The sequence below is a fragment of the Oryx dammah genome, unplaced genomic scaffold, assembly GCF_014754425.2.
Source record: "Oryx dammah isolate SB20612 unplaced genomic scaffold, SCBI_Odam_1.1 HiC_scaffold_22, whole genome shotgun sequence".
In the NCBI taxonomy this organism is placed as follows: domain Eukaryota; kingdom Metazoa; phylum Chordata; class Mammalia; order Artiodactyla; family Bovidae; genus Oryx; species Oryx dammah.
In genome coordinates this window covers 4,271,061-4,297,511 of record NW_024070206.1, presented here as the reverse complement: position 1 = coordinate 4,297,511, position 26,451 = coordinate 4,271,061, and the positions used below count along the sequence as shown (strand labels likewise).

Below are 26,451 nucleotides of genomic sequence, written 5' to 3'. Positions count from 1 at the left end.
CTGCTTCTGTGTCATATTTTGGTTTTTTGGCCACGAGGCATGTGGGTGGGATCTTCGTTCCCCAGCCAGGGATCAAAACTGCACCCCTTGCATTAGAAGGCAAACTCTTAACCATGGGACCACCACAGAAGTCCCAACCCCTATAGCTCGAGGAGGAAAAAAATGCTTTCATGCTACAGTACAAGCTATACGGTTATTATTGACACTTCTCTCTCTCCCAACTCTTTCTTGGCTTTCCATGTCCTTTGTCTCCCAAGCACACTTGACCTGTGGTAATCAGTCTCTCCAGATAGCCTTGTTTGCTGTAAATACATGGTCTCACAGGATTAGAGTGACACGAGGAGAACGCAGGAAGAATGCGGGGAGGACTACCACGTTGAGGAAAGAGGGAAGACGAGGACGTGGATAAACGCAGCAGCAGGGCTCGCAGCCTCACGGCAGAAGTGCAGATGGGACACTAAGCCAGGAAAAGCCCTTGGGAAACACAGAAACAGGTGCTTTCAAATATCTAACAACTCTTTAGACTGAGAGACTAAACTCAGGTGGTTTACTATACACTAATCTGGCAATTTATGTTATATTGATAATGGCAAAAAATTTCAAGACTAATATGGTTACTAACAACTAACTTACAATCTTTGATAGGCATTTGCACAAAATCCTATTCATTTTCCTAAGCAGCACGTAACATATGGGTAGAAGTCAAACTACTTTACAGATGAATATTTTCAGATTAAAGCATTTTGCATCTTGGACAACTCACTGGAATCACCTGGCCTGGGGACTGACTTTGTCAAGAGTGAAGGACAAGTGTTAGTGGGTTTATTGCCCTGCTCGTGGGCAGCTGCAGCTCAGGACTCCAAGTGTAGGACACCAGAACTTTTAAAGATTATTAGTATCCAACATATTTACCATCGGGCAGAAAAAAAAAAAAAAAATGGAGCCACATCTGTTATCATATTGTTGTTGTTCAGTCACTCAGTCGGGTCTGACTCTTGTGACCCCATGGACTGCAGCCTGCCAGGCCTCCCTGTCCTTCACCATCATATTGCCCTACTATTATTCGTCTGCATTAGGATTGAATGCCGTTCCCAGCAGGGGGGCTACCTTTCAAATGGCAGGAACTTGGAAAGAGTGCATTCAGTTCAGTTCAGTTCAGTTCAGTCGCTCAGTCGTGTCCGACTCTTTGCGACCCCATGAACCGCAGCACGCCAGGCTTCCCTGTCCATCACCAACTCCCAGAGTCTGCTCAAACTCATGTCCATCGAGTTGGTGATGCCATCCAACCATCTCATCCCCTTCTCCTCCACCCTCAATCCTTCCCATAATCACCGTCTTTTCAAATGAGTCAGCTCTTCACATCAGGTGGCCAAAGTATTGGAGTTTCAGCTTCAACACCAGTCCTTCCAATGAACACCCAGGACTGATTTCCTTTAGGATGGACTGGTTGGCTCTCCTTGCAGTCCAAGGGACTCTCAAGGGTCTTCTCTAACATCACAGTTCAAAAGCATCAATTCTTAAGCACTCAGCTTTCTTTATAGTTCAACTCTCATATCCTTACATGACCACTGGAAAAACCATAGCCTTGACTAGACGGACCTTTGTTGGCAAAGTAATATCTCTGCTTTTTAATAGGCTGTCTAGGTTGGTCATAACTTTCCTTCCAAGGAGTAAGCATCTTTTAATTTCATGGCTGCAGTCACCATCTGCAGTGATTTTGGAGCCCAGAAAAATAAAGTCAGCCATTGCTTCCACTGTTTCCCCATCTATTTGCCATGGAGTGATGGGACCAGATGCCATGGTCTTAGTTCTCTGAATGTTGAGCTTTAAGCCAACTTTTTCACTTTCCTCTTTCACTTTCATCAAGAGGCTCTTTAGTTCTTCTTCACTTTCTGCCATAAGGGTGGTATCATCTGCATGTCTGAGGTTATTGATATTTCTCCCGGCAATCTTGATTCCAGCTTGTGCTTGCTCCAGCCCAGCGTTTCTCATGATGTACTCTGTGTATAAGTTAAATAAGCAGGGTGACAATATACAGCCTTGACATACTCCTTTTCCTATTTGGAACCAGTCTGTTGTTCCACGTCCAGTTCTATTAAACTTTTCAGTTTTAGGGTGAATCACTGCCCTGCTGAGCTTCAGAGCAGAGAATGAGAGCCCTGACCTTTACATAGCATAGCACTAGCTCCCTGGCTAACTTTCTCTTTCCTGTGTTGTGTCTCTCCCATTGTGACCCACCCGTCTGCCCCTGGGTTTCAGCCTGGCTACCCCTCAACTCCTAACACTCCACAAAATGTTTGGTTTGTCTATATTTCTCAGCCTGTACAAACAACAATTAGCAAATCTCAATTCCTAAATGGTATTCCATCAGTAAAAGAATACACATTAAGCTTCTCTTCTGGTTATAAAGTGAGTATAATATTTTAGTTTAGTGTGAGACCCAAATTAATCTATCAAGAAACATGTGTTGAGTGCTCAGAGTACAAAGGTAGGAGTGGAATACATACGAAGTACATTGTGTAGGCCCTGAAGGCTCTTACTATCTAGACCAGGGGCTGGCAAACTGTGGTCCACGGGCCAAATCTGGCCCCCAACTGCCTCTACAAATATAGTTTTATTGGAACACAACCATGATTCTTTGGGGGATTTTTGTTTGTTTGTTTGTTTCATTTTTTTTGGTCTATGGCTGCTTGAGCGCTGTGATGGCAGAGTTGAGGGGTTGTGATAGAGACTGTCTGGGCTTCAAAGCCAGAAGTATTTACTATCTGGCCCTTTATAGCTAAAGTTTCCCAATGCTGATATAAACAAACTAATAACCACAACTGCAAATACATATATAGTATAGACACATAGATGTATTAATCTGAAATAGTGAGAGTTCCTGCCATTAGGAGGAAGTTACACAGCACACTGAGCAATCAGTCCTGAGCAGGAAATAAGCACCCAACGGGAGGCCTGTGCAAAGGAGATGAGGATGTTTGAGGCTGGACAGATCCATGTGCAACAGAACTGCCCACGAGTCATACAGGCAGCAGGCTTCCCTGGTAGCTCAACTGGTAAAGAACACGCTTGCAGTGCGGGAGACCCCGGTTTGATTCCTGGGTCGGGAAGACCCTCTGGAGAAGGGACAGGCTACCCACGCCAGTCTTCTTGCCTGGAGAATCACCATGAACAGAGAAGCCTGGCTGGCTACAGTCCTTGGGGTTGCAAAGAGTCGGAGACGACCGCGCGACTAAGCACAGCCGAGCACAGCACACAGGGAGATTCTAAGTTGGCCGGCGTGACGAGGAGGGTGAGGAGAGCCTTGACGAAGCTGCCATGAAGAGGCAGGAAGTCCAGTCTGTGGCTGCGGGGCAGTTGTGGCCGGTGGGCTGCCTCCCAGTACTTGGGTTGAGACGGCATGGCTTGTTCACCGCTTGTCTTCCTTGACAGACTTGAGGTTTTCTGAGCAATATTCACTCTATTCACCCCGACGCAGGCACTAAGCTACACGCCTGCCATAGAGTAGCTGCGTGATGACTGTCATTTACTGTGTGTGTGAGTCACTCAGGCGTGTCCGACTCTCTGTGACCCCACGGACAGTAGCCCGCCAGGCTCCTCTGTCCATGGGATTCTCCAGGCAAGAATACTGGAGTGGATTGCCATTCCCTTCTCCAGAGGAACCCAACCCAGGGACTGAACCCTGGTCTCCTGCCTCACAGGCAGATTCTTCACCATTTGAGCTACAGGGAAGTCTGAATATCATTTTAAAATTAAATAATAAATGTGAGGCTTTCAAGGGCTAAAGTCTCTCTTGGTCAATGTCATGCTGCACTTGAAACAATGTGGTTTATTTTCAGATATCTTTTGATGTTGATTTCTAACCTAATTTCACAGTGAAAAGAAAACAGACTCTGTATGATTTCATTATCTTTGGACCATGAAATTTTTACATGTTACAAATTTGCATTGTTTTATGTCCCTGGATATATTATTCCAGTGTCTCCTGGTTTACAATCTATGGGAACTTGAATAGAATTTGTATCCTGCTGTTGTGTGAAAACTATATAAATCTTAACTATGTTGAATTGGCTCATAGTGCTTTTCAGGTCTACTATATCCTTCTACTTTTCTATCTGTTCATTCTATTAATTTTGGGGAGTTTGACATTGAAACTCCTAAGTAAAAATCTTAATTTATCTACTTAAACTGTAATATACAATCAAACTATATATAACTTTGGTCTGTATTTTCCAAGTTTCCTATAAATGTGTTATCATACTTTCATAATTTAGAAATTTTTTAAAGAAATATTATTTTTTAAAAAATTAAATAATGAATGAATAAATGGATGTCTTGAACACAAAGTTAGACGGGCTGCAGGCCAGCTGAGTCAAGCATTTCAATCATGGTAAAGTGACCTCTGACCTTACTTTGAAACAACAACAAAGATCAGAGATCAAGAAAGCTTTTATTGAGCAACTACTATATAACCAGCCTTTTACAAGCATTACGTCATTTCATGCATCCAGCCACCCTTTGGAGGATGAGGAAGCTGAGTTTCAGAGAGGTAAAGTAACTGGCCAAGGTCACACAGCCCGAAAATGGCAGAGCTAAAATGCAAACCCAAGCCTTCACTTTGCTGCTTTCAGCTCCAAGGCTACTGACACACACCCATGCCTCTCAGTCATTTTCATGCCACGCCCGCAGACTTCGGTCTCAGAGCCACTGTAAGGGACATGAGACCAATTTGGCTGCACTGAGGAACAGAGCCACCCAGCTTCCACCGGAGGAGTTCTCCTTTTCTCCACTGCACCTACGACGTTTCCTGATTTCACCTCAAGCACACAGCTCTTGTGGGAACAGAAAAGAATGAGAAACCAGTGTGCTGGGCCACACCACTTCCTCAAACCAGGCCAGCAGGTCCGGTTTCCAGCCTCAACTCCACCACCAACTTGCTGCGGGATCCGGGCCCATCACTCCTTCCTTTCATTCTTACACAAGAAATGCTGGATGACAGATAATGAAATCCCACAGTGCTTCTTAACTTTCCAGAGAGGACAAGACTTTTAAAAGAGCTTATTCAATGAATGAAAATGGTTGGGCCACCTTGAGTGAAATTCTAAAGTTGTGATATACCATCCATGGCAGCAATTAGAGGAGGGTGATGAATTACCAGGTAGAGTTTAGCAGTCATTGCTGGAGGCTGTGGCTGATGACTGTCCATAGCATCTAACGGGACTCAAAAAGCAAACACGAGCCAATCTTTTGACCTTACCTGATAGTAACCAGCACACAACAGAACATGGGGAGCTTAGCCAACAGTCCACCGAGGCACATCCACTTACCAATAGAGGTGTAATACATGAACATACTGATTCTCGAAGAATTCATAACTGGAGACACTGTCACACTCATCTATGGTTCGACCATTCTTATACCAAGTTACCTCTGGCTTGGGCTGGCCTGATGATAAAGAAATAAGAATATTCTTACTAGGTGAAGTATCTTTGGAAAATCATAAAGCTGTGAATAAGAATGGATGATAAATAATCAGGATAAGCACGATGGACATGTCATTGGGGAACCAGAAAAGCTTCTTGTCATAGATAAAAACACATCCTTCAATAAGCGCTCTTGGGCATGTTACGTGCCTAAGAGGATACTGGGCTGGAGTGGGGGCAGAGGAGCACGCAAAATGGAAAGTGCTGCTCCAAATCTCAAGAAGCTGTTAAGAGGGCTTCCCAGGTGGCCCAGGGACAAGGCATGCGCCTGCCAACACAGGGAGACACAGGTTCAAGCCCTGGTCCAGGAACATCCCACGTGCCTTGGAGCAACTGAGCCCATGCACCACAACGACGGAGGCTGTGCTCTACAGGCTGGGAGTTGCGGCGACTGAGCCCACGGGTCACAGCTCCCGAAACCCATGCACCCTAGAGCCCGCGCTTCCCAGGAGAAGCCACGGCGAGGAGGAGCCTGCACTCGGCAACTAGAGAGGAGCCCCTGCTCGCTGCAGCTGGAGAAAAGCCTGTGCAGCGACAAAGACCCAGAACAGCCATAAATTAATAAATAAATAACTTTCTAAAAGACTGAGTGTCCTTAGCTACTATTTTTTTTAAAAGAAGCTATTAAGAAAAATTATCTACTACTTAGAAATAAGGCAAAAATGTGGATGGTATCTTGCTTCAATGTCACATGGGACAAAGGTCCATCTCAGGGTTATCTAGGGGAAATGCCCGCTGCTTCATCAATGATTACTATTGATTACAATCCCCAGACTTGAAGTTACATATAAACTTTTGAATTTTTATGCAACAGAGATGCAAATAATCTCCACATAGAAGACACGATAACCCCATAAACTACAGGTTTTGGCCATGTAGGACATTAACCAACACTCTATCTAACTCAGCAATCTTATCCTAACATTCGTTTATTAAGTTGCCTATAAACACCCAATTTCTCAAATGTGCTTTGACCAGGCCTTGATATTTTCTGGTTCCATTTATTCAAAGAATTGAGAGACCTTCTCTGTGGTCCAGTGGTTCAGAGGTCCCTTTCCAAAGCAGGGGGTACAGGTTTGATCCCTGGTCAGGGAACTAAAATCACACACGCCTCTTGGACAAAAAAAAAAAAACCAAAACATAAAACAGAAGCAATATTGTAACAAATTCAGTAAAGACTTTAAAAAAATGTTCCACGTGAAATAATGGAAGAATAGTTCCTAAAAAAAGAAAAAGAATGGAATAAAATCTTTGATGTTCACTCCATATTTGCATGGGAACCACTTTACCTTTTTGAAAATTATACCTTAATGGTGGTCAGAGTTGATTTATATTGTGGTATGAAAAAACAAAGAACAAAATAGATGCGCTAAAACCAAGTCTTCCTGAGGACGAAGGAGTTTGGAATGTAGGTTTCCCAGGCTGGTGCCGTGATGACGTGTGACTGATGTTATCACAGAAATGGACCTACGCTTCCCCCTAAGAAAGGGTTCACCCTTCCCCTGGTGATCCCCTGCTAATGGGCTAATCTGGTAAACCCCCTCAGGAATTCCACTCACCCCAAGGAATCTATTCCCCCTTGTGACAGACAGGGCAGGAAGGTTTCCAGTGTGTACCAGAGCTTTCTCACTAGCTCCCATGTCATTGAAATCATAAAATGTGCCACCTATATTGGAGGAAAACCTGGTATTTGGAAGCAATATCTTCTCACCAGGAAAGCCCTCCTCTCTCTCTATGTCTCCTCTAACTTGGGGTCTCCCAGCTGTGCTCCCCACCTCCTCTTCCTCCAGGCAGGCAGACCGACTAGGTATTGGTCCCTGGCACAGGCAGCAGACAAATCTGCACTCAGGGACATCTCCAGCAGCTGCTTGGCTGAGTCTCTTTCAAGCAAATGACTAAACTACCACCAAAAAAAAAAAAAAAAGAGCTTCCCTGAAAAACCATCAGGGACGCTGCTGATCATATTTCATTTCTGCCTGTTCTTATCAGACTTGTGTTCCCCTTTGGGTCAGTTTTACCCAGTTTCTTCTTAGGAAGCATTTAATTGCTCCTCCCTGGTGTGTTCCTGAATTTATGGAAGCCATGATGGCAAGTATGCATAAGCTGAGCCTGGGTGACTCATTCTGATTTCTCGGGCTCCAGTGTTTCACTTCAGGCGTAATCAAGGCTGATTGAATCCCCCGGCTTCCTACTGGCTGACCGTTTTTTCCCCTTCATGTGGTACAGAGCTGAATAAGTGGCCCCAGAGGAGATTTGCACAGGGAAGTGGTATCTTGTACCTAGTGGGTGGTTCTCTTTTCACCCTCTACTTGCTGGAAACCTCACCCGAAAATCTTACCCTTGTTTTCAAGCCTACCTGCAGGTCGCTTATTGAGAGCCACCTGCAGAACGTTTCACAAGTATCTGGCTTATGTGTGTGGGGACCAGTATCCAACGTTAGGGCCCATCCAAACCTTGGGCTTCCTAGGGAGACAGGGGGCTATTCTGAAGGCTCAATAGTGAGCCTGAGCCCATCTCTCTATCTGGATGGCTGTGGACAAACACCAAGAAAGCGGGGGTGCTGTCCTCTCAGGCTGGGTAGTCAGGTGCACAGTCCTATACCCAAAGATCCAGACTGGAAGGTGAGAGTTTATTGCAACTTCTGCTAAGGAAGCAGAGCCATTTTAGAGACTGACTCTTCCCATCTCTGGACCTAGAAAACGGGATAAAGGGGTGAAAAGTTTTCTTTCATCCTCTAGACAAGACCACCAGTGCCCCCATATTTTCAAGAGTAGACATAATCCAAGAAAGAGAAGAAAACAACTCAGAGGTACAAATACTGCTTCCTTGCCCAACAACTTTCCTTCTATTTTCTTTTAATACCAAATCCTGGTGACTTCCCTGATGGTCCAGTGGTTAAGACTCCACACTGCCAGTGGTCATGGGTTCGATCCCTGGTCGGGTAACTAAGATCGCACATGGCATGCAGTGGAGCCCAAAGATAAATAAATAAGTAATAAATCCCTTTTCCCAGGGTGAAAGTTGTGGACCAGCTCTGGGTTATTTATGCTCCAGACAGGGGGAATTCCAGCTCCTGATCTCCCTCTCCCTCCACTGGGCATGTTTGTCTTGGTTTTAACCTTTTCACTGCTGACCAGCAGAGCTGAAAAAGGAAAACAGTGGGGAGACAAATTTAGCCAAGGTGGGGATATCAGTAAAAGGTGATGAAGAAGAGTTAGGTACATTGTCTAGAGTGAAGTTATTCACACCCTTCCCATGTGCCACAGGAAATTTGAGTGGATTATCTGAAAAAAAAAAAAAAAAGGACAAGTGTGGGAGTTGCCTAAATAAGAATCACAACAGGACATAGAGAAGGGTCACCAAAAAGTGTCCAGAAAGGTACTCGAAGAGATCTTCTGGAAAGAGAAGTCATAGAGGATTTAATTGCTCAATCAGTTACTCAGAACTAAACTTCCCAGGAGATGTTTTTAACAGTGCCTTTGTGAGCCAAAGAAACCTGGTCTGCACGGAGATTTCAAAGGGTGAAGAGCTAGAGATGCTTACCCGATATTATGCAACGAAGCACGGCGTCGGACTTCTCAGGAACTTTCTGGGAAAGCAACGTAGATAAAAAACAAAGTGCACGCCCCTGGGGCCCTCCTGAGTCTGCCATCCTTTCATGCCACATGAGCCTGAAAAATAACAATCCCCAACATCACCATCCATTCTGGGACATCTCTGATGTTTCTCAGGAATTCCAGAAGCCCCACCGCCCTGTGAGTGGTCCTCAGGGAGAGAAGAAATGAGGTCCCTTGGCCTGTGGAAGACGGGGTGTTGCGGTCATGCTGGTGGGCACGTTGGGGGTCCTTGGGTGGGCTCTCTCACTGGCCACTGGTGACATTAGGGCCAGAAATGTTATGGTGGCAGGGGCAGGCCTGGGCATTAGCAGCATTCCTGGCTTCCACCCACTAGATGCCAGGTGTATGCTCCCCCAGGTGGTCACAATCAAAATCTGCAGAGGTCGCCAGTGCCCCAGGGAGCGCAGCAGCTGTTTCAACCTCGCTTCCTGGTGGATGACAGGGCAGCCACAGCCCAGATGGAGGGAAACTGAGCCTACAGCCAGTGCCACCTCTTTCAAAGTCGATTCCTACTGGACTCAGGAAGTGTATACATCTAGGACTTCCCTGGTGGTCCAGTGGCTAAGACTCCACGCTTCCAATGCAGGGGGCCCGGGGTTCAATCCCCGCTTGGGGAATCAGATCCCAGAAGCTGTAACTAAGAGTTCACATGCACAACTAACGATCCCGCATGCTGAAATGAAGACCTGGTGCAGCCCGATAAATACATTTAAAAAAAAAATGAACTCAAGAAAGATGACAATTAAAAAAACAAAACAGTGTTCATGCATGTTTGCCTCCCAAAAGAGGAGCTGACTCAGTACAAAGGAATCACCAGGTGGGGCATGTTTCTTCCAGGAGAAACCGGGAAACTACCGTTCCTTCCGAGCAGCAGGCAGGTGCCCCGGGGAGGGCAGCAAGTGGGCCGGCATTTCTGAGCAAGCACGGATTCATCAGTACAAGTCGGCATTCAACGCTTGGTAAGTCACCAAGTATGTTATGTCACTTAATCTCCTTTAAGGGACCTAAAAGGTTATTAATACCACCTACATCGTGTGTGTGTGTGTGTCAGTCACTCAGTCGTGTCTGACTCTCTGCGACCCCGTGGACTAGAGCCCACCGGGCTCCTCTGTCCATGGGCTTCTCCAGGCAAGACTACTGGAGTGGGTTGCCATTTCCTTCTCCATCTTACAGATGAGGAATCCGAGACTCAGGCTTAGCAACGTGTTCAAGATCACACAGTTGCAGCAGTCACTCCCCTGGGACCCCCGTTACAGCCACATGGGCTGACATCTTCAGTGTGAGAGATGACCCTGGAGCCATGCAGCCCACATTTCAAGGCAGCCGTAAAACCACCAGTCTGTCTGCACCCAAGAACCCGCCCCACTCTGGGCATCACGCTGCCAAATCTATCCTGCGTGGAGGACCCCATGCTTGGAAATAACATTTCGCTCTACACAAACAGTAGACATTTAGAGACAGAGTCTTCCACGTAAATATATTTTCTGTATTTATCTCTGGTGTGATAAATTTTCCAAAGATGAGAACTGTGAAACTTACATATTTTTGATCTCCACCTAGTATATTGATTTGGACATGGCACATAATTAGGGTCATCCAAGAAAAGCAGTGGACTAGGAGTCAGAAGTTTTAGTTCTAACCTTTCCGTTTGTCACTTCTGAGTGGCAACATAGCATAGGTGGGTGAGAATTCTAGAGCCAGATACCTTGGGTTCAAATTCTGACTCCATCTCTTCCTGTCTCAATAAGCATGTCATGGCTACCTCAGTTTCCTCATCTGTAAAACAGAGGCATAATTGTTGTATATACTTCAGAGGTTGTTGTGAAGATTAAATGAGTTATTGCCTATAAAGCACTTAATCCTCTATGGATCAGAATAATGTGTGTAAATAGTCTAAGGAAGAATCTGTTATATAATTGGTTTTCAAGATGGTTATCAGTAGACTTTAAGGAGAGTCTTCACTCGTCTCATCAATTTCCTTTTTTGCTGTGGGTTACCATGATGATTTTTTTAAAGTGATATACCAACTAAGGTCTAAAGATTTCTCCTGGTATAATATTCACCTGTAATAGTAATTTATAAGACAAGACTATTCCCATTCCCAGAGGAGCACTGCTGTGGATGGAGAGGGAAGAAAGGACAAAATCAGACTATTAAGAGTTGAAAATCTCAAGGCAAGATTACTGTAATGGGTAACTATTCCCTTTTCCAAGGGAATCTTCCCGAGCCGGGGCTTGAACCCAGGTGTCCTGCATTGCAGGCAGATTCTTTACTGTCTGAGCCACAGGAAAGCCCATTAAGAGCTGGGGTGATGTCAAAGACCTTATGTGCCACGGATGATTTCTAAACCAGGTGACGGCTCCCCGACAGCAAAGTCCCACAGCTTACAACGCTTGACAGTGCTGTTTGACTCATACAATTGGTTCAGTCCCCATGAGTCCCAACCATGGGGCACCGACTGTTAAGGAAGGACGGTTAAGTCAGGCCGTGGGTCGTGTTTCCTCACTTCTCTGAAGGTGAGAACCCTTGAAGACAGATTTATCATTTTCTGCTAGAGATGGACAACTAATGAATTACTGAAATTAGCAGAGGGGGCCAGGGTGTGGTTCACGGACAGCCTTGGAGTGATCGGATGGCAACTGGAATGAACACAAGATCTGCACGTTTCTGTTATTTCAGCTGTGTTGTCCAGAGTAAGTTGCTTTCTTTTTTAAAATTTTTGTTGACCTTTAATTAGACAGAGTCTAAATGCAGGCACTTGTATTCTGTAAAATATACCCAAAAAAATGGTTTCCCACAAACTCTATCCTCCATCTCAGAACTCTCCCAAGAGGAAGGACTTGCTTTCCTTTCAGGCATTTTTCTATCCATTTACACGTATAGTCATCTAGACACTACACACACACAAATGCATATATAATCTTATTGTATGTATGTCATTAAATTGTACATATTTGCCATGCAGTTAGCTTACCTTACTTATCAGGTTTCAGCAGTCTTACACGGTCAATTCAATCCACTACGGATTGCATCATTTTTTAAAATGCTTGATGATATCAGCATCGCATAACATAGCAATACGATGTTTAGTCTGTCTGTTCTTGTGTTGATGATGAGTAGCTTGGCTGGAGTTTTTCAGACTTACAAATGTGTCTCAAAAAACATCCTGGTACATGCTTCCTTGAGCTCCCCCAGTGGTTCACCAGTAAAGAATCTGCCTGCAAGGCAGGAGACTCAGATTTGATCCCTGGGTCAGGAAGATCCCCTGGAGGAGGAAATGTTACCCCACTCCAGTATTCTTGTCTGGGAAATCCCATGGACAAATGAGCCTGGTGGGCTACAGTCCATGGGGTCACAGAAAGTCAGACACAACTGAGCACCTAAACAACAATAGCAACATGCCTCCTCAGGCATGTAAGTGGCTCTCTAGACTAAATACAAGAAATGTAGTTGCTGGATAAGAATATTTACATGTTCCATTTTGATAGACAGGCCAGGATAGGCAACACCCTTAACTGAACAGGTGAAGGATGTGGTGATGAAGGGCCCGGGTTTCTGGGTTCAGATCTCAGCTCTGCCACATACTAGCTTAAGTTCTGTTTTTCTCAGTTCTTTCCCCTGTAAAATGATGAGAATAGCAGTAGCTATCTCATTTAGTTATTAGGAAAACTGAGTCGGTGCAAGCTCTTCTGAATTGCATGCCAAAACCGAAGTATGAACTGCTACCAAGACCTTTGGGTTCAACATCAGCAAAATTATAAACATCATCCTCTCACATCGCTGGAGAACAGCTAGGAGGTGATAGGAGGACTCTTTGAATGTTTAAAGCCCTTGACTGATGCCTAGCTTTATTTTGGCTAGTCTGCCCCCACACAGGCAGCCGGTGGCGTGGCTGCTGTCAGCAGGAAGGCTGAAGGGGTCGGGGAAGAGCTCCAAGCCTACATGCAGAGAGTGGGCACCTGGTTCCTCTGGGGTGAGCAGCAAAACCAGCTGTCAGAGCTTTCTCACTGGGACAGGAGGCGTCAGTCCCGAGGACCCAGCCTAATCCAACAGCAGTTGGGTTCCTGAACCTGCCATCGTCGGAAACTCCTGATTTGGATGTCACGCCCACCGTCACCCAGTCCCATGTTAGGGAAAAGCACCCTTCCCAAAGATGGGTTCTGGGGACTTCCCTGGTGGCCCAGTGGCTGAGGCTTTGGGCTCCCAATTGCAGGGGGCCCGGGGTCAATCCCTGGTCAGGGAACTAGATCCCAGATGCTGCAACTAAGAACAGTTCACATGCCACAACAGAAACAGCCTGTGTGCTGCGAGGAAGGCCAAACATCCCCTGTGCTTCAACTATGTCCCGGCACAGCCAGACGAAGAAAAGAACTATCTTAAAGCAGCCCGCAAAGATGGGCTCTAGCGATTTGGGGTAGGGAGAAGAGCAGGCCGACCAGGCAGGGAGAGACAATTACATGTCCGGGGGACCTTCCGGGTGTCAGCCCCCAGGCTGGGCACTTCACACCCACTGTCTCGTTTAACGCTCACAGTTAAACGGCCAGATGCGTTCTTTCTCCTTTCACAGACAACGACTTGGAAGCTTTGCTGTTGTTTAGTTGCTTAGTTGTATCTGACTCTTTTCCAGCCCCGTGGACTGTAGCCCACCAGGGTCCTCTGTCCATGGGATTTCCCAGGCAAGAATACTGGAGTGGGTTGCCACTTCTTTCTTTAAGGAATCTTCCCCACCCAGGGATTGAACCCGCGTCTCCTGCTTGGCAAGTGGATTCTTTACCACTGAGTCACCACCTGGGAAGTCCAAAAGAGTTGATGTAACAAACGTAACTCCTCCCTGACTGCATGTGGCAGGACTGGGCTATGAGTCCAGATTTGTTGGAGTGCAAGCATTGTGCTCTTTCCTGGGTAAGATTTTCCAGGTTGTATGTGAGAAGTAGAGGGAATAAACTATAGAAAATAAACCCATGAAAAGATGCTTGACAGCACTACTCATTAGGGAAATACAAATTAAAACCACAATGAGATCACATTTCACACCCACTAGGATGGCTATTACAAAGCAGAAAGTCAAATGTGGGTGGAAACTATGGAAAAAAACAACCCTCAAACATGGCTAGTGGGAATATAAAATGGTACAGACGCTTTGGAAAACAACTTGGAAGTTTCTTAAAAACTTAAAACATAAATTTACCAGAAGACCCAGAAATTCCATTCCTATGCATCTATCTACCCAAGAGAAGTGAAAGCATACGTCCACACAAAGACCTGCACACAAATATTCTTAGCAAGATTACTCATAATAATCAAAACTTGGAAATAACCTAAATGTCCATGGAAACAACCTAAATATACAACTAGTGAACTGATAGACAGATTGTGGTGCAGCCACACAGTGAAACACTCTGGATAATAAAAAGGAGCCAACAAGGATGGCGCAATGCAGATGAACTCCAAAAGAGCTCCCATTATCCTCAGTGAAAGAAGCCAGAAACAAGACAGTACGTAGTGTATGATTCCATTTATACGAAGTATCCTAAGAAAGCTATTGAGACCAAAAAGCAGATTAGTGGTTGCTGGAGGTGAGGAGTGGGGAGAACACCACTTAACAATAAATGTGCATGAGGAATCTTTTTTAATTTTTTATTTTATACTGAAATATAGTTGATTAACAGTGTTGTGATAGTTTCAGGTATACAGTAAAGTGATTCAGTTATACATATACCTATTCTCTGGAAGAAAAGTTATGACCAACCTAGATAGCATATTCAAAAGCAGAGACATTACTTTGCCAACAAAGGTCCGTCTAGTCAAGGCTATGGTTTTTCCTGTGGTCATGTATGGATGTGAGAGTTGGACTGTGAAGAAGGCTGAGCGCCGAAGAATTGATGCTTTTGAACTGTGGTGTTGGAGAAGACTCTTGAGAGTCCCTTGGACTGCAAGGAGATCCAATCAGTCCATTCTGAAGAACAGCCCTGGGATTTCTTTGGAGGGAATGATGCTAAAGCTGAAAGTCCAGTACTTTGGCCACCTCATGTGAAGAGTTGACTCATTGGAAAAGACTCTGATGCTGGGAGGGATTGGGGGCAGGAGGAGAAGGGGATGACAGAGGATGAGATGGCTGGATGGCATCACTAACTCGATGGACGTGAGTCTGAGTGAACTCCAGGAGTTGGTGATGGACAGGGAGGCCTGGTGTGCTGCGGTTCATGCGGTCACAAAGAGTCAGACACGACTGAGTGACTGAACTGAACGGAACTAATTCTTTATCAAATTCTTTTCCCATTTAGGTTATTGCAGAATATTGAGCAAAGTTCCCCATGCTATACAGTAGGTCCTTGTTGGTTATCCATTTTAAATATAGCAGTGTGTACCTGTCCATCTCCAACTCCCTATCTTTACCCTCAATACTCCCCCTTAGTAACCATAAGTTCATTCTCTAAGTCTGTGAGTCTGTTTCTATTTTGTAAATAAGTTCACTTGTTAATAATAAGTTAATAATAGACAAGTTCATTTTTTAAACATTCCATATATAAGCAATATCGTGTGATATTCATCCTTCTCTAATTACTTCACTCAGTATGACAGTCTCTAGACCCATCCATGTTGCTGCAAATGGCACTATTCCATTATTTGTAATGGCTTAGTATTATTGCACATGGGACTTTCCTGGTGGTCCAGTGTTTAAGATTTCCAGTGCCTTCCAGTGCCCTCCAGTGCAAGGGGTACGAGTTTAATCCCTGGTTGGGGAAATAAAATCCCACATGCCTTGAGACCAGAAAAAAAACAAAACATAAAAACAGAAGCAATACTGTCACAAACTCAGTACAGACTTTAAAAAATGGTCCACATCAAAAGATCTTTAAAAAGATTCCATTATATACATGTGTGTGTATATATACACACACACACTCTCTCTACATCTTCCTCATCCATTCCTCTGTTGGTGGACATTTAGGTTGCTTCCATGTCTTAGGTATTGTAAACAGTGCTGCAATGAACACTGGGGTGCACGTATCCTTTCAGACCATGTTTTTCTCTGGATATATGCCCAGGAGTGGGATTGCAGGATCATGTGGTAGCTCTGTCTTTAGTGTTTTAAGGAATCTCCAACTGCTCTGCATGAGGAATCTTTGGTAGGCGAGAAAAAATGGTTTAAAACTCATCTATAACAATGGTTTTGAAACTTGATGAATTTAACAACATCGCTGAATCGAACACTTAGAGTGAATTGCACAATGTGTAAAACATCCCTCAATATGGGTAATTTTTAAAATAGAGATAAGAAGACAAACAAGCACCTAATAATATTCACTGTGGCATTGCTTGTGATAGCAAAAGACTGAAAGTACCCTAAATGTCCATCGATAGTACCTGGTTACAGTATATCTACACAATGGAATTTAAATTTCTAGCAGCAATGAGCATTAAAAAAAGAATAAGGCTTCTGTGGTGGTCAGGGGTAAACAATCCTCTTTGCAATGCAAGAGGCACTAGTTTGATCCCTGGTCCAGGAAGATCCCACATGCCATGGAGCAACTAAGCTTGTGAACCCCAGCAACTGAGCCCATGCCCTACAAGTACTGAAGCCCGAGTGCGCTAGAACCCACGCTCCACAACAAGAGCAGTCGCCGCAACGAGAGGCCCACGAGCCACAACTAGAGAAAGCCTGCATGCAGCAACGGACACCCGGTGCAGCCAAACACTAAAAACAAATACATACGTAAACCTTTTTTTTTAAAGAATGAAGCAGTTCTGTATGTACTAATATGGATTAATCTCCAAAATACATTGTTGGATAAAATAAAGTATAAAAGAGAGTGTGGAGTATTCTATCACTTGCATAGTGAAAAAAGGACAAATAAGTATTCTAATATGCTTATTTATACACACAGTGATTTTAGAAATTGCAAGGAACTCGTAACCTGGTTGCCCCTGGCGAAGAGGTCTGAGTATCTGGAGAAAGGAAGGGACGCAAATTGCGAACACCGCTGGTCTCTGCATTTCCTTTGGGATAGGTTAAATTTATGGGCACATGCTCAGTTGCTATGTCACGTCTGACTCTTTGCCACGCTTTGGACTGTAGCCCGACAGGCTCCTCTGACCATGGGGTTTTCCAGGCAAGAATGCTGGAGTGGACTGCCATTTCCTCCTGCAGAGGATCTTCTCAACCCAGGGATTAAACACGTGTCTCCTGCATTACAGGCAGACTCTTTACCACTGAGCCCTCAGGAAAGCCCATTTCAAATGTATATATGTTACCTAATAAACAAATATAATGGCTTCCCTGGAATCTCAGATGGTAAAGAATCTGCCTGCAGTGTGGGACACCCAGGTTCGATCCCTGGGTCGGGAAGATCCCTGGAGAAGGGAATGGCAACCCACTCCAATATTTTTGCCTGGAGATTCCCATGGACAGAGGATTCTGGCGGGCTACAGTCCATAGGGTCGCAAAAAGTCTGACGCGACTGAGTGACTAACACAAACACAATAAACAAATATAATTTAGCTGTTAATTATTAACAGTGAGCAACTCCAGGTGTCCAGCAGGGTGCCTGGCACGTAGACACGTGAACACCCTGGGTTGCAGCTGCTGTTTGCTCTCTCTGGGTTTCTTCCAAACTTGTTTTTTAGATGGACTTTGTCTTCCCATTCCCCTCTCCTTAAAAATCTGTGGCAGTTCAGAATCTTTTAAGGCAGGGTTAAAAAAAAAAACCATCTTAAAGTTAGTGAGACCTGTAACAAAGTTGAATAACTCCTTTGATTTTATCATTGAAAAGCACCCCTGAAACACAGGCGAGTCAAACGACTTTTTCAAGGTCACACAGCTTGTTAGGGGACAGAGCCCAGGTTTCTAGATTCTAATTTCCAGCGTATTATGTTGAAAGGATACATCCCTCTCTTTCTTATCTTTGTCCTCCTCCCTCAGGGTAAAAGGAAAAGGGCAAAGATCGCAACGCCACAAATACACAGGGTGGGCTTCCCAGGTGACACTAGAGGTACAGAACTCGCCTGCCAGATCGATCCCTGGGTCGGAAAGTTCCCCTGGAGAAGGGAATGGCAGCCCACTCCAGCACTCTTGCCTGGAGAATCCCACGGACAGAGGAGCCTGGCGGGCTGCAGTCCATGGCGTCACAAAGAGTCAGACACGAGTGAGGCAACTCAGCGCATAACACGCGTGACGGTGTTGTAAAGTAGCGAACTTCAGTGGCTTAACTGGCTAAAGCCACTGTGGTTTGAAGTTGGATGGGGTGAACTGCTGCTTCTGATCTAGGCATGTGTCATCAAGGTCACTGCGGAGAACACGCAGGGTGAAGAAAGCCCCCCTCCGGGTGGGCCTCCACATTCTCCCAGGCTCCCTGAGTCCTCGAGCTCACCTTCCCTGCAACCAAAACCCCAGAGCAACCCCCAGAGTCATCCCTCTTTGGAGACTGTTTATTATAGATGGACCTAGGGGTGCCATCCTGTGGAATCTGAGGCATCAGCCAGGGTCGGGGAGGACTTGGGAGATGTCCCACTCCCTGCCCTGTGATGGGGAAGAACAACACCGCCTCTGGGGTAATGAGCTGAGCCTGCATTAACTATGCTGAACAAACCACCTGTCAGTGAGCCAGGGAGGAGAAAACCATTTGTGTGGAAACAGGGGACAAGCGCTATGGAGACCGTCAGTATTACCTCAGCCACTTCCTTCCACCCTCCTCAACATAGCCAGTTAGAGGGGCTTGGGAGAAAACTTGCTATTTTTGCCTCTACTTGGTTTGTTTTCTGAAGAATTTTTTAAATTATTCTTTATCTAATTTTTTTTTCCCCAGTAAAGTGTGCCTTAGAGAGAAGGAGCTTCATACCCAGTGGTTCATTCCATTCCAGAATAGAACCATTTTGTAGAAGGGCTTTCCAGGTGTCTCCGTGGGAAAGAATCCACCTGCCAAGTAGGAGATGCAGGTCAGGAAGGTCCCCTGGAGAAGGAAATGATAACCCACTCCAGTGTTCTAACCTGGGAAATCTCATGGACAGAGAAGCCTGGCAGACTCCAGTCCATGGGGTCACAGTCGGACACGACTAAGGGACTGAGCACATCCTAAACCTTTGAAGCGTGAATGCTGCCCACTGCCAAACTTATGCCTAAGGGAGGAGATGGTATGACTTTAGAGGCCTTTCTCCAAAATGTCCAAAATCTCCCGAAGTGGCCACTTGCTTGCCTCCCTAACTTCATTGCCTCTCCCCTCACTCAAACCTGCTGAGGGGTAAGCTAGACCACCCCCTCCCTGCTCTGCAAGCTCTGTTGGGTCTAAACTGATCAAGTACTCTTGCTGGGTGACTAGTTGCTAAGGTCTAAGCCAATCAGCACATGGGTTTCTGCAGAAAGTTCCACAGTTATCCAGTCAGTGGAAAGCTGAGGTCTTTTGCCCTGTTCTCTAATGAGGAAAAATAAAGCATGGAGACCCCAAGCAAGGCTGATACCAGATGAGACTGAGAAAGCCAGCCTGAGGTTGAAACCAAAGCGTACAAAACAGCAGAGTCTCCAGAAATGCAGAGACCAGAGCTGGGGTCCCAACCACACTTCTTGGACTTTATAGTTGGAGGAGCAAGAAGAGCTGATTTTTAATTCTGATGTTTTGATTGTTTTTGACTTTTGATGTTCTAGAAAGCACATGGATGCATCGGTACTTCCCACTCCCTGGCCTGTGGTGTTTGAAATCCCTACCATTAGCCCTCCATTCTCAAGATCTATGTGGACAAGCCAGATTCAGACAGAAGTTAAGGATTTAAGATTAGATAGCTTCATCAAAGAATGCTTGTCTAAGAAAGTTCTAGGGACAACTGACCAAACCAACCTAATGAATTTCTGATTTCCATTGGCATCCTGTCTCCTTCTGCCCTTCATGTTTTGTTTGGGGTTTTTTGTTGTTGTTATTATTTCCTTTATAAAATGAGACCACCTTCCATCTCTGTATATCCAAATCCTACCAGTTTCAAACTCTACCTTAACTGCTGGCTTGTCCTTGAAACCACCCCGCTAGCCTCAGCTGGAAAAAACAGCCCACTCCTAAGTAATGGACGCCTAACCTAAGCAGGAAAAAGCAGCCCCCTCCCAAATAATGGACTGCTCAGCTTGGTGTGTCCTCCCCACACTCAATTTTGCCAGCAGACACGCTCCGCTGCAGGCTGTTTGCCTGCGGGACGCCTGATGGGTTTATCTTTTGTGTTTTCCACAGCTGTTGCTTATTGTGGCTTAGCCTTCTGCATCTGAGAAGTTGGCAAGGTTAGTGTTTGAAAAGAACCAGGCCAAAGAAATGGCTAAAGTGGTTCTCAAAGTGCTGGTCCCTGGACCACACTGTCAGCCTCACCTGGGAACTTATCAGAAGTGCAAATACTTGGGACCTTCAGAATCAGAAACTCTGGGGGAGGGACCCAGGAAAATGTGTCTGTACAAGCTCTCTAGATGCTGCTGCGCTAAGAGTTTGAGAAGTTTGAGAACCACAGGCCCAGAGGAGGGTCTTAAACTACTGACTGAGGAGTGAATGACTCTGGTTTTCTAAGAGCAGGATTGAAGACCAAGTGGCAGTCAAGGTGAGGTGGGTGGCCCCGGAAGTGCTGGTAGCAGCCACGGAGGAAATGGCCCTGGGGGGCTAGGTGCTATGTACTCAGTAGTGGACGGTCCGGAACTGATGCTCTTCAACCTGTGTCCATCTCTTTGCTCTGATGTCCAAAGTCTCCTGGAGGGTGGTCAGGTGGGTGCACATGGGCGGAAACCTCAGTGAAAGCTCCCAACACCTTTTAACGCTCTTTCTCTCACACAGTTAGCCGTTCATCCTTTCATTTTTACCTCCTAAGACGACATGATCACTTTCTTCCACGCTTCTTCATGTTTCTGAATTTGGGGCAGAATTAAGTGTAACTCAAGCAAAGAATTTATCCAGAAACCCTGAGATGCCTGGACAAAAGCTGTGGGCTATCTCAGTCAAGAGCACAGGGGCTCTGTCTAAAATAGGTAACCAATGAGAACCTGCTGTGTAGCACAGGAAAGTGTCCTTGATGCTCTGTGGCGGCCTACATGGGAAGGAAATCCCCAAAAAGAGGGAATATGTGTGTGTGTATAGCCAATTCACTTTGCTGTTCAGCAGAAATTAACACAACACTGTAAAACAACTATAATAAAAACTTAAAAAAAAAAAAAAAGACCAGGGGAAAATAATAAAGACGGGTACAGCTCTTCGGAGCTGCCCCATGAGACCTGCTTGTGATTCTTATCTGCTCTATCCCTCTGCACCTGTCCCACCCTCACTCCCAAATAAAGAAGCCCCCTGTTCACTGAGAACCTTCATCACTAACCTTGAAATCCCAGGCCTGGCTCCTGAGATCGCCCCCCACCCCCCACCAGCTACCGTCTCCACTGAGTCCCACAGTGCAGGTTCATTTCTGCATTGAAATGACCGACCACTCTACAGTACCCATGTCTAGTCAAAAAAGGGAACTGATGCAAGACTCAGGTATAACCTTTGAGGGAAGATGGGTTTGTGCCTAAGTTTCCATACTAATCACAGACATCATCTTGTATACATAGATTTACCTTTAGCTTTCATGCCTATGGATTCATGAAAACTCCCATTTAAATATGGCACGGGGGTCGGGGGGGTTGGTGGCAAGTATACTGGAGTGGGTTGCCATTCCCTTCTCCAGGAGATCTTCCCGACCCAGGGACTGAACCCGGGTCTCCCACATTGTAGGCAGACGCTGTACCGTCTGAGCCACCAGGGACGTCAATATGGCACTAATATGTATTAAACAGCACCATCAGATGATGCAAGTGAATCTCGACTTTGCTTTTTAGATGGCACATACCCTATCAACCATTTCCAGGCAAAAAATAATTTTTCTTACTTATTGCAGATGCATTCTAAATTATAAACTTTTTTCTTTTGTTCTTGAATGTTTTCAAGTATAGAATTTTCTTCAAAATATATAAATGTCTATGTTGTTTTATCATTGCCCTGGTGTCAAACATGTGTCGTTTCTATTACTGTGATAGTTTACGTTAGGAAAGCATTCTGAAATTTTAGCAAAGAGAGAGTTGTTGTTCAGTTGCTCAGTCATGTCCAACTCTTTGAGACCCCATGGACTGCAGCACTCCAGGCTTCCCTGTCCTTCACCATGTCCCAGAGTTTTGGGGGTTTTTTTTAACAGTATAAAAAAAAAAAAACAAAGAGAGAGAGAGAAGCTTTTTAATTAACCAAGGGGAGGAACTAGCCTTTGTGGAGAAATTACGATTTGACAGACACTTTAGGTATATTTGCTCGTGTGATTCCCCCAATCAATCCTGTTAAGGTGAATGTTGTTATCACCATTTACAGGTGAGAACACTGGAGTTCAGACTGGCTGGAAACTGTGCTAAAGTCAGGATCTGGTTCCAAACCCTGCCTCTGAGCCTGGACTCTATCCCTCAGCCCCACTCTGCGTCCTGCACCTCCCTCCAGATTAGGACATCCTCCTCCCACAGGCTGATAGCTGCACGTAAGTGTGTGAGGGGTGATGGAAAGTAAATTAAATTGGGAGGAGGTGTCTTTTCAAAGTGATGAAAATTAGGAATTCCACCCTACCTAAAAATCATCCCCAATTGTGACTGCATGTTTTGCAAAGGACTTCAAAGGACAATGGAGTTTGGAAGATGAAGTCCATTTAAATTTGTTTTAAATCTGGATTTCAAGATCTGATCATGCTTCTCGAGCATCAGTGCCTTTTGCTACAGGATTTGTCCCTCCGTCCATTCAGAAGATGGCTCACAACATCCAGGCTTTTGGTTCAGAAGCCCAACAGCAAAGGAGCTGGTTTGATCTACCCTTGACTGATATTGCTAGTATGAAACGTTTCTGACCACTCCTGGTTAACTAGTCATTTGAAAATGAGGGCTACCTTTGCCTGAGGAGAAGGCTGTGGAAGGGAAATAATTACAGCAGCAGCAGCCCTAAATGCTGCTCTTATCTATTTTTAAATGCCTGCCAGATGTCTGTAACTGACACCCTTAATCAGTGCTTTGAGTTCGGATGTGTTCATCAGAATGTGACCGTGCTGCTGTTTCATCGATCTTTCTGGGGTTGACTTTTTCCTTCGATTTTCAAAAACATCCTAGTTAGCAACTCAAGTACAGTGTCATGCCAACAGTTAACAATACTGTCTTCTTTTTCTTCCGTTTTTTTTTTTTTAACAATATGGTTTTGTGCACTTAAACATGTATTAAGACAGTAGATCTCAAATATTCTTACCCCAGTTTTTAAAAAGGAAAGAAAACCTGTTTCAAAGACTCAGTGAATGTTTGCACCGGCCATTTTGAAATGCCTGATGGCTGTGCAGCAGCTTTCATTCCTGTCATCAGACAAGGGACCGCTGGGTCCCTTCTCAGAGTTATTCCCATAAAAGGAATAACTTTTGACTGAAACACTCAAATAGGTCAGGCAGAAGTACCAACAGGGGGCTGCATCACCCAGGTCGTTACCTCAGATTTTCACGATATTTTTCTTTGCAAAGCCTTCGCAAATCATTCTTTTCATTCATCCTTAATGTTTATTTTTTTTCTAATTATTGAGATAGCCATGAGGTGAAAGAATCTTTTAAAGTGGCTGTCAAGCCAAAATGGTCATTAAAAAATAATAATAGATGTACAAAAGTGTCAGAATGGACCGAAATGAAAAAAAAAGGGGGGAGCATTTGGCCACTTGAAAACCCTGCAATGTACCCAAGCATGCTCTGTAGACCCTACTCCTTCCATCCTGTTCGAGTTCCTAAGGAAACAGGGGGCTTAGTTCCCTTTTGCAGAAACTGTAAACAACGCCACATGTAAAGCACAGCCATTCCTAAGGTTAAAAACCAGAGCCGAGATACTCACTTTTCAATACTTTCTGTCCAGGAGGCGTGTCAGGAGGGCCAGCTCGGCTGTGGGTCCCCAGACTGTGTGCCAGGCATTGAGTGGGCGTCCCTGTTCCCAGGACGGGGGACACGGAGGAGTGACAGGGTTCAGGGTCTTTTCCCAAGTTTTTCAAAGCACAGTTGGGTCTGCTTCCAGGAAAGCTCCTGTCTTCCTAAGAGGGAAAATTCCGTGCCCAGGGACGTTCTGGAAGAAGAGCATGTTTTGTTTTTTTTTTCCCCTGCCCCTGAATGAACTAGGTCATTGCTGAAGCTGGAGAATATTTTTTAGCATCACAGTGGTGAAACTTGAGGGCTGTTTCTGCAGAAGGTGTGACCCTTGTTGACGCTGCCGGGGAGGCCCTGGCAGAGGGGCCTGGTGAAACGCAGCCCCGGGCGAGCTGATGAAACGCAGACGAGCTGTCCCTGATGGCTGGGAGACAGCCGCGTTTGGCAGAGCCCGTGCCAGACCTCAGGTTCAGGTGCTCGTCTCAGAAAAGCAGGATCTCGCTGCCTGATAAAGTGTTTAAGGCTACAGGCACGTCGGTAGTTCTCCCACCAAGGCTATCAGGCACTTGAAACACACATAGGAAACCCAAAGAGCGGGGGAGGGGCAGGGAGGAGGACAGGCGAAAAATAAGAGTCATATGTTATTTATTTAGAATTGGCATCACCATCACTCTCTGAAGTTCTCTGAGAAAAGCAGAAGCCACAGGAAGGCAGGCTCCACCCTGCTCCCCCGGTGGTCCCCTCCTCGCCCCCAAACACGCCGTTCTCTCATACACACAAACACACACACTCACACATGCACACACGTGCACATTCTCTCTCTGTCTGCTTTGATTGCCAGATTTAGAAGAAAAGAGAGGAAGACCAGAAGACATCCAGAGAAGAACTGCCATGAGCCCTGGTTTGTTTGGGTTTTTTTTTTCCAAATTGTCAAGAATCGTTCTTGCTGTCAAAGTGGGATTTGTAACGTGGGCATTTCTCTTCTTGAATTTTGTCCAGTTCCAAGAAAGAACATAGAAAAATCCAGAAGTATCACTGTGTAACCACTTTGCCTCTTTGCAAAAGTATTTTAATGCACCGTACCTGGAAACTGACAGCTTAGACGGAAACCTTTTATGAGACTCATGGCTAAAATTAGCAGCTTCAAGTGGGTGACTTTGAAAGGGACACAACTGCAAATATTCACTCCCTACTGAGCATTATAATCCTCAAAAGCAAATTGCTTTAACACAGCACAATGTGTGAATCGCTATACTTAGATGGAAGGTAACTTCCCACAAGATGAAAAATCATCATCTAAATTATTAGGTATCAAGGGTACTGTTGATGTATTCTGTTTATTTCACTTGTACCTTCATTTGAGAAGAAAGATACTTAAAACTCAGAGACTTTAAAGTAATGACTGTCTCTTGGGGAGCACGTTTCCATGAAATGCAACAGAATGTAGAAATCACCACGTATTTGTGAATGTGGATATCCACTGGTTTTATTTAAAGCCTGATCCTCTTCACAGCAGAAGCTCATTTCCAGATAAGAGGAGATAATGTTGAGGTGACAGTGAAGAGAGAAAAAGGTTGTGATGACAAAAAAGTAAAAGTATCACACCCAGCAAGACAGGATAAACCCAACACAGTAGATAAATGTGACGTGATCTTGGAAGAAGAGTTGCCTGGGAATTCTTAAATGGAAAAGTTGACATTCATTATGAAATTTAATTTTGGTCTTCACAAACAATTTGAAAGACAAGCTCCCTCAACTCCTATCATCCACCTCCTAGCAAAATAAATTTAAGGAGCAGAGAATTTAAATATATATATATGGGGCTTCCCTAGTGGCTCAGATGGGAAAGAATCTCCCTGCAACTCAGGTGACTCGGGTTCGATCCTTGGGTTGGGAAGATCCCTTGGAGAAGGGAATGGCTACCCACTGTAGTATTCTTGCCTGGATATATACACACACACACATATAATGGATTAGCCATCCCATTAGCCTGCAGCCATCGAATTTCTGACGTTGGTGTTAAACTCAGCCCAGGTCACTGTGCTGAGTTTTTTATGATTATCAGAAGGAGAAAGAATAGAAGGAAGGATGTTGAAGAGAAAAAAAGGAAGGCATATATTTGTGTCTCTCGCATAGCATCAGAAATACGTGAGTTTGTGATTAAAAATAAAGACCTAAGAATGTTTGGCATCATATCAAGTGAAGTAGTATGGAATAGAGAAAATGGTTAAGTAAGCTCTTTATCTAAAGCTGCAGGAGAAGGAAGAAAACTCTCTTCACGTGAGAGACTTTTCATCTAAGGAGCAGAGTTGGAAGTGTATTTTTTATCAGATGCCATTTAATTGTTTCTCTGAAAGGCTTTTGAGGCTGTTTTAGTTTCTTGGCATGTGGAATGAATGGGTGCCGTGCGACGCACCGGCCGCTCTGGGCTCGCTGGGGAAAGGGATCTA

At 45.0% G+C, this 26,451-nt stretch overlaps 1 long non-coding RNA gene across 1 annotated transcript; it reads right to left on the bottom strand.

The window, feature by feature from the left end:
- Positions 1-114: 114 nt before the first annotated feature.
- LOC120880895 lies at positions 115-24,491 on the bottom strand. Its single transcript, XR_005725149.1, has 4 exons — positions 23,976-24,491; positions 9,027-9,154; positions 5,328-5,445; positions 115-267 (listed from the first exon to the last, which is right to left on the bottom strand). It is a non-coding gene; the product is annotated as an uncharacterized LOC120880895 (long non-coding RNA).
- Positions 24,492-26,451: the final 1,960 nt, after the last annotated feature.